The sequence below is a fragment of the Leiobunum rupestre genome, chromosome 10 (genome assembly GCF_980474605.1).
Source record: "Leiobunum rupestre chromosome 10, qqLeiRupe1.1.hap1, whole genome shotgun sequence".
NCBI lineage: Eukaryota > Metazoa > Arthropoda > Arachnida > Opiliones > Sclerosomatidae > Leiobunum > Leiobunum rupestre.
The window spans coordinates 40,273,601-40,282,712 of record NC_143393.1 but is presented as its reverse complement, the minus strand read 5'-3'; the positions used below and the strand labels follow the sequence as shown (position 1 = coordinate 40,282,712).

At 36.7% G+C, this 9,112-nt stretch overlaps 1 long non-coding RNA gene across 1 annotated transcript; it reads left to right on the top strand.

Annotated features, from left to right (window-relative positions):
- Positions 1 to 2,179: 2,179 nt before the first annotated feature.
- LOC149925687 (uncharacterized) lies at positions 2,180 to 3,446 on the top strand. Its single transcript, XR_016476998.1, has 3 exons — positions 2,180 to 2,344; positions 2,456 to 2,652; positions 2,716 to 3,446. It is a non-coding gene; the product is annotated as an uncharacterized LOC149925687 (long non-coding RNA).
- Positions 3,447 to 9,112: the final 5,666 nt, after the last annotated feature.

Here is a 9,112-nt window from a genome sequence, read left to right as displayed (position 1 = left end):
ATTGAACTCGGATTGGAAACTCTAAAATATTTTTTCTGTAGATTGAACTCGGATTGGAAACTCTAAAATATTTTTTCTGTAGATTGAACTCGGATTGGAAATTCTAAAATATTTTTTCTGTAGATTGAACTCGGATCAATTGGAAACTCTAAAATATTTTTTCTGTAGATTGAACTCGGATTGGAAACTCTAAAATATTTTTTCTGTAGATTGAACTCGGATTGGAAACTCTAAAATATTTTTTTCTGTAGATTGAACTCGGATTGGAAACTCTAAAATATTTTTGTGAAGATTGGACAATCTAAAATATTTTACGCGTAGATAGGCATCTCTAAAATATTAATTGTGCATATAGGTACCTCCAAAATATATCTTGTGTAGATAGGCATCTCTAAAATATTAATTGTGCATATAGGTACCTCCAAAATATATCTTGTGTAGATAGGCATCTCTAAAATATTAATTGAGCATATAGGTACCTCCAAAATATATCTTGTGTAGATAGGCAGGTCTAAAATATGGTTTGTGTAGATAGGCACCTCTAAAAAATTATTGTGTAGATAGGCACCCCTAAAAAATTATTGTGTAGATAGGCACCTCTAAAATAAAATATCATATTTGTATGTATTTGGTCAAATTAATTATTACCATAGTCGAATTTTAATTTAATTTGAAATGTATAATTATTAATATTCAATACAATTGAAATGTCTGGGTGGTAACCGAAACCGGAGTCTGCGAATTTGATGACTGTATGTTTCTAAAACGGCAGACAAATTACTCGGCTAAATCACAAGACGGCAGCTAAAGGGCGCTTGGTCACGAAATCGGCCCATAAAGGAGTAATAAATAACGACTCTTAACGGCTATTAACGTGGAAACCAAATACGGCTATTTGCAAAATCGGAAATTTGAATTAATGAAGATTCACTTCCTTACGTCATCATATGCCATAAATATTAGCGTTAATCGATAAATTAACTAATGGACCAAATCATAAGCAAAAAAATCAATGCATCGGCCGACAGCGTTCCTACTGGGACAATCGCGAAATATTTCCACCCAAATGCCAGTGCATTATACATTTTTGATAATTTATGAATTTTTGATAAGTTTCTTCCATTTTTATATAATTATATTCTCAGAAGAAACTAAGATTTAGGTGGAAAGGTTTCCAATATCGGGCACCATGGCGCTACAAGCAGCGCGGCTTTAAAAGAACCAAGCAAGCGTTCTAGATTCGGGTCCAGTAGTTTATTGGTCCCAGATATAATCCAACTTCAACGACCAATTTTGGAGGCATAGAATAGATTAGAGATAAATGTGAATTTATATAATGTTAGTTGAAACAGGACTGTTTTAATTTATACTTATACTCTTTTCAGTAGAGAGCTATAAACTACGTTTATTACCTTTTATATTGAATTACATCTGGAAAAGAAAATTTGGTTTAAATTCAGTTTTATAGACCTAGTCTGAAAATGGTATTAGCATAAGTAACATAAAATCATTAAGTATGGAAATTATCAAATATTATCAAGAAACTTATTTTCAGATTTATTGCGTTATCAAGGTTTAATTCAGCACAGAGCTGAATATACTACTTCCAAGGACGATAACATAATTACTCAATTCGTCTGCCAGTCCAAGTCGAAGCTGGGTGAGAGTTTCAGTGTCGAAAAATGGTTGAGTAAGAAATTTAATATGACGAAGTGTCATACTTATTTTAATTATGCTACTTATGAACAACGAATATTTTGATCATACTACGAACAAGGAATATTTTGATCATACTATAAACAGAGAGTGTAAAGATTATGAGAGGCGTCTCTTCCTATTCCCGTAACGTTAAAATTTCGTACAAGATTTTGAGAGCACGCGCCCATAGGAGAGGTTACGATACTATCCGACACACGATGTCGCTACTGGAACATTTTTAAATTTTGTAAACATCCGGAAAGTATTTTTCATCAGTCATGGCTGTTAAACATAGTTGAATTATGCTAATTTAAAATTAATAAAATTCAATTCCATGAAAAATAAAGAAACGTAAGTACAAGAAAGCGGACTATTTATAATATTTTGATACTAAAAGAATTAATTTGTTTGATTAACCAAGGAAATTCATTGGAAATTTTATGAAATTGCCGAGGCTTAACGAGAACAGAGCAGTATAAGTTAAAAAATACGAGGAAACATTGAAGTTGGTAAAATGTGATTAATATTGTATTTTTAACAGTTTCCTAACTTATCTTTTCTGGGTTTTCATGTATTCATGGTTGAGATCTTGTTTTTTAAGGGAACTATGTATGCAGAATTCTATGAAAAAAGATATCATGTTTTGGTAAGCAGTTGCACATGGAGAATCTTCATTAGCTTTAAAATATTTCTTGTCAATTCTTTGAATGATGAATCTCTCCAAACGTCCTTTAATATTTGTCATGTGCGATAAAAGCTTAAAACTGGTGTCAAATACTTCATTTGTCTCCGTTACAAATTTGAAGAAACTATCAGTTGGTACGATGAGGCTGCTGAACAGCTGATAGAAGAATTCTTTGCTGGTTTGAAAGCTTAAAAGTAAAAGAGCAGATTTGTTGGGTCAACAATTGGATTGTATTTTTTGAGTTGACTTATGCAAGAAGAGCATTGAAGGTTTGAGTAGCAGCGGTGAATTAGATATTCTGAAATGTAACTAAGAACATTTTGATTTAGCAGGTTTGGACTTTCAATAGATTTACAAAATTCTAAGTCTTCATCGGAACATTGCCCCTGGCTTTGCGAGACTACAAGATTTTCAAAATTGGAGAAATCTTCATCCGGTCCTGGAGTTGCAGTTTTAAAAGTGTCAATGTTTAAAATGAACTCATCCAAATCATCAATGCAATTAGAATCCGGTGGTTTCAAGAGATTATTACAGAGGCAGCCCTGTATGCAGCTCGAAATTGTTGTCTATTGGGATGATCACGGTTGCCTCCTTTCTGTCTTATAGATCCAAGAAAATTATCTACAAAATCTTGGCTAATCCTGTCCGTTAATAAAAACTTAAAACCAAAATTATCATTTAGATCTTCCCAGAGGAGTAGCAAGGCTTGAATTGAAATTACCATTTTCTGAAATTTCCAATGGTGTAGAGTCATTAAGACTGAAAATTGTTGGCACAGCGGATGGTGTGAGCCTATTTTTAGTTCTAATATTCATGAAACTGGCATCAATGAAATGATTCGCGCAAATTCTATGGTTAACGTGTAAATATTCCGTAGTTTTATTTGTAAGTCCATCATTATTTACAATTTTCAGCCACAAAATAGAACTAAAATTTATATTAAGTTAATATGCCAATAAGCCTATCTAATGAAAATGCGAATTTACCAGGCTTTTTCCTTTGGAAACTTAAAAAAAGATAAACAAGGATTTCTTGTTTTCGATATTTTACAATTTAAAACAAAAGAATATACCCCAGACCTACTAAATTATTTAAAAACCTTCTAAAACTAGCATTAAAAATCTGGAAAGTTTTTGCGTCTCTTTTAAACCTAACATCGAAACGCACGCGCTGTGAGAACGGCGCCACTGGTGGCGCCATCGCTCTTACGGTAGTAGTGGACATTTTTGGGAAAAAAAAAGTTAGTACGCTTTTTTGAAAGAGAGACGCCTCTCATAATCTTTACACTCTCTGCTATAAACAAGGAATATTTTGATCGTACTACAAACAAGGAATATTTTGATCGTACTACGAACAAGGAATATTTTGATCGTACTACGAACAAGGAATATTTTGATCGTACTACGAACAAGGAATATTTTGATCGTACTACGAACAAGGAATATTTTGATCGTACTACGAACAAGGAATATTTTGATCGACCTACGAACAAGGAATATTTTGATCATACTATGAACAAGGAATATTTTGATCGTACTACAAACAAGGAATATTTTGATCGTACTACGAACAAGGAATATTTTGATCGTACTACGAACAAGGAATATTTTGATCGTACTACGAACAAGGAATATTTTGATCGAACTACGAACAAGGAATATTTTGATCATACTATGAACAAGGAATATTTTGATCGTACTACAAACAAGGAATATTTTGATCGTACTACGAACAAGGAATATTTTGATCGTACTACGAACAAGGAATATATATATATATATATATATAAATATTTTGACCAGATTTTTTAGTGTTCTGCGAGTATAATCCTTCCCTTAAAAGTTAATCACGTTCGGTCGGTATCTCATTGGTTCCCTAAAACGTACGTCTTTCAACGTGGTTGAAGCATACGTATGTGGCGTTTTCCTTCCCCCCTCTCGTGCTGGTTGAAACTGGACAGTAAATACATACATTCTTTGTGAAAAGCGTATGACGAAAAGTGTAATGCAAATAGTTCTTATTTCTCTGAAATACAATTTATAGCCACTCTCAGGTTCGAGTTGATGAATAAAATTTGCGAACGTTTGTGCCTGCTTACTGATTATAAAATTGCAGAAAGGCGACGTTCTAGGATAATGTAGAATTCCTGACGATTTATTTTAAATAAATTTAAAGTGCGCTAAGACTCTCAATTTGAGCAGATTTGGTTATTTAGGCAGTGATGGGCACTTTTGTTATAGAACCGCTCAGCTCGCGCTCGTGAAATTTTCGTTCGTCTCTTTCCGCTCTTTTTGGAGCGGTAAAATTTCGCTTCTCTAAAGAGAGGAGCATCAATGTCGAATCTCAAATGAGCGTGAAAAGAGCAGAGCGTCGATTTATTTTCGCTAATGAGTGCGAAATGAGAGGAACGTCGATTTATTTTCTCAAATGAGCGCGAAAAGAGAGGAGCGTCGATTTATCTTCTCAAATTAGCGCGAAAAGAGAGAAGCGTCGATTTATCTTCTCAAATGAGCGCGAAAAGAGAGGAGCGTCGATTTATCTTCTCAAATGAGCGCGAAAAGAGAGGAACGTCGATTTATCTTCTCAAATTAGCGCGAAAAGAAAGGAACGTCGATTTATCTTCTCAAATTAGCGCGAAAAGAAAGGAACGTCGATTTATCTTCTCAAATTAGCGCGAAAAGAGAATAGCGTCGATTTATCTTCTCAAATAAGCGCGAAAAGAGAGGAACGTCGATTTATTTTCTCAAATGAGCGCGAAAAGAGAGAAGCGTCGATTTATCTTCTCAAATTAGCGCTAAAAGAGAGGAGCGTCGTTTTATCTTCTCAAATTAGCGCGAAAAGAGATGAACGTCGATTTATTTTCTCAAATGAGCGCGAAAAGAGAGGAACGTCGATTTATTTTCGCTAATGAGTGCGAAAAGAGAGGAGCGTCGATTTATCTTCTCAAATTAGCGCGAAAAGAAAGGAACGTCGATTTATTTTCTCAAATGAGCGCGAAAAGAGAGGAGCGTTGATTTATCTTCTCAAATTAGCGCGAAAAGAGAGGAGCGTCGTTTTATCTTCTCAAATTAGCGCGAAAAGAGAGGAGCGTCGTTTTATCTTCTCAAATAAGCGCGAAAAGAGAGGAACGTCGATTTATTTTCTCAAATGAGCGCGAAAAGAGAGAAGCGTCGATTTATCTTCTCAAATTAGCGCTAAAAGAGAGGAGCGTCGTTTTATCTTCTCAAATTAGCGCGAAAAGAGATGAACGTCGATTTATTTTCTCAAATGAGCGCGAAAAGAGAGGAACGTCGATTTATTTTCGCTAATGAGTGCGAAAAGAGAGGAGCGTCGATTTATCTTCTCAAATTAGCGCGAAAAGAAAGGAACGTCGATTTATTTTCTCAAATGAGCGCGAAAAGAGAGGAGCGTCGATTTATCTTCTCAAATTAGCGCGAAAAGAGAATAGCGTCGATTTATCTTCTCAAATGAGCGCGAAAAGAGAGGAACGTCGATTTATCTTCTCAAATTAGCGCGAAAAGAGAGGAGCGTCGATTTATCTTCTCAAATTAGCGCGAAAAGAGAGGAGCGTCGTTTTATCTTCTCAAATTAGCGCGAAAAGAGAGGAGCGTCGATTTATCTTCTCAAATTAGCGCGAAAAGAGAGGAGCGTCGATTTATTTTCTCAAATGAGCGCGAAAAGAGAGGAGCGTCGATTTATCTTCTCAAATTAGCGCGAAAAGAGAGGAGCGTCGTTTTATCTTCTCAAATTAGCGCGAAAAGAGAGGAGCGTCGTTTTATCTTCTCAAATAAGCGCGAAAAGAGAGGAACGTCGATTTATTTTCTCAAATGAGCGCGAAAAGAGAGAAGCGTCGATTTATCTTCTCAAATTAGCGCTAAAAGAGAGGAGCGTCGTTTTATCTTCTCAAATTAGCGCGAAAAGAGATGAACGTCGATTTATTTTCTCAAATGAGCGCGAAAAGAGAGGAACGTCGATTTATTTTCGCTAATGAGTGCGAAAAGAGAGGAGCGTCGATTTATCTTCTCAAATTAGCGCGAAAAGAAAGGAACGTCGATTTATTTTCTCAAATGAGCGCGAAAAGAGAGGAGCGTCGATTTATCTTCTCAAATTAGCGCGAAAAGAGAATAGCGTCGATTTATCTTCTCAAATGAGCGCGAAAAGAGAGGAACGTCGATTTATCTTCTCAAATTAGCGCGAAAAGAAAGGAACGTCGATTTATCTTCTCAAATTAGCGCGAAAAGAAAGGAACGTCGATTTATCTTCTCAAATTAGCGCGAAAAGAGAATAGCGTCGATTTATCTTCTCAAATAAGCGCGAAAAGAGAGGAACGTCGATTTATTTTCTCAAATGAGCGCGAAAAGAGAGAAGCGTCGATTTATCGTCTCAAATTAGCGCTAAAAGAGAGGAGCGTCGTTTTATCTTCTCAAATTAGCGCGAAAAGAGATGAACGTCGATTTATCTTCTCAAATTAGCGCTAAAAGAGAGGAGCGTCGATTTATCTTCTCAAATTAGCGCGAAAAGAAAGGAACGTCGATTTATTTTCTCAAATGAGCGCGAAAAGAGAGGAGCGTCGATTTATCTTCTCAAATTAGCGCGAAAAGAGAGGAACGTCGATTTATTTTCGCTAATGAGTGCGAAAAAAGAGGAGCGTCGATTTATCTTCTCAAATGAGCGCGAAAAGAGAGGAACGTCGATTTATTTTCTCAAATGAGCGCGAAAAGAGAGGAGCGTCGATTTATCTTCTCAAATTAGCGCGAAAAGAGAATAGCGTCGATTTATCTTCTCAAATAAGCGCGAAAAGAGAGGAACGTCGATTTATCTTCTCAAATTAGCGCGAAAAGAGAATAGCGTCGATTTATCTTCTCAAATAAGCGCGAAAAGAGAGGAACGTCGATTTATTTTCTCAAATGAGCGTGAAAAGAGAGGAGCGTCGATTTATCTTCTCAAATGAGCGCGAAAAGGGAGAAGCGTCGATTTATCTTCTCAAATTAGCGCTAAAAGAGAGGAGCGTCGTTTTATCTTCTCAAATTAGCGCGAAAAGAGAGGAACGTCGATTTATTTTCGCTAATGAGTGCGAAAAGAGAGGAGCGTCGATTTATCTTCTCAAATTAGCGCGAAAAGAAAGGAACGTCGATTTATTTTCTCAAATGAGCGCGAAAAGAAAGGAACGTCGATTTATCTTCTCAAATTAGCGCTAAAAGAGAGGAGCGTCGATTTATCTTCTCAAATTAGCGCGAAAAGAAAGGAACGTCGATTTATTTTCTCAAATGAGCGCGAAAAGAGAGGAGCGTCGATTTATCTTCTCAAATTAGCGCGAAAAGAGAGGAGCGTCGTTTTATCTTCTCAAATTAGCGCGAAAAGAGAGGAGCGTCGATTTATCTTCTCAAATTAGCGCGAAAAGAGAGGAGCGTCGATTTATTTTCTCAAATGAGCGCGAAAAGAGAGGAGCGTCGATTTATCTTCTCAAATTAGCGCGAAAAGAGAGGAGCGTCGTTTTATCTTCTCAAATTAGCGCGAAAAGAGAGGAGCGTCGTTTTATCTTCTCAAATGAGCGCGAAAAGAGAGGAGCGTCGTTTTATCTTCTCAAATTAGCGCGAAAAGAGAGGAGCGTCGTTTTATCTTCTCAAATTAGCGCGAAAAGAGAGGAGCGTCGTTTTATCTTCTCAAATTAGCGCGAAAAGAGAGGAACGTCGATTTATCTTCTCAAATTAGCGCGAAAAGAAAGGAACGTCGATTTATTTTCTCAAATGAGCGCGAAAAGAAAGGAACGTCGATTTATCTTCTCAAATTAGCGCGAAAAGAGAGGAGCGTCGATTTATCTTCTCAAATTAGCGCGAAAAGAAAGGAACGTCGATTTATTTTCTCAAATGAGCGCGAAAAGAGAGGAGCGTCGATTTATCTTCTCAAATTAGCGCGAAAAGAGAGGAGCGTCGTTTTATCTTCTCAAATTAGCGCGAAACGAGAGGAGCGTCGATTTATCTTCTCAAATTAGCGCGAAAAGAGAGGAGCGTCGATTTATTTTCTCAAATGAGCGCGAAAAGAGAGGAGCGTCGATTTATCTTCTCAAATTAGCGCGAAAAGAGAGGAGCGTCGTTTTATCTTCTCAAATTAGCGCGAAAAGAGAGGAGCGTCGTTTTATCTTCTCAAATAAGCGCGAAAAGAGAGGAACGTCGATTTATTTTCTCAAATGAGCGCGAAAAGAGAGAAGCGTCGATTTATCTTCTCAAATTAGCGCTAAAAGAGAGGAGCGTCGTTTTATCTTCTCAAATTAGCGCGAAAAGAGATGAACGTCGATTTATTTTCTCAAATGAGCGCGAAAAGAGAGGAACGTCGATTTATTTTCGCTAATGAGTGCGAAAAGAGAGGAACGTCGATTTATCTTCTCAAATTAGCGCGAAAAGAAAGGAACGTCGATTTATTTTCTCAAATGAGCGCGAAAAGAGAGGAGCGTCGATTTATCTTCTCAAATTAGCGCGAAAAGAGAATAGCGTCGATTTATCTTCTCAAATAAGCGCGAAAAGAGAGGAACGTCGATTTATCTTCTCAAATTAGCGCGAAAAGAGAATAGCGTCGATTTATCTTCTCAAATAAGCGCGAAAAGAGAGGAACGTCGATTTATTTTCTCAAATGAGCGTGAAAAGAGAGGAGCGTCGATTTATCTTCTCAAATGAGCGCGAAAAGGGAGAAGCGTCGATTTATCTTCTCAAATTAGCGCTAAAAGAGAGGAGC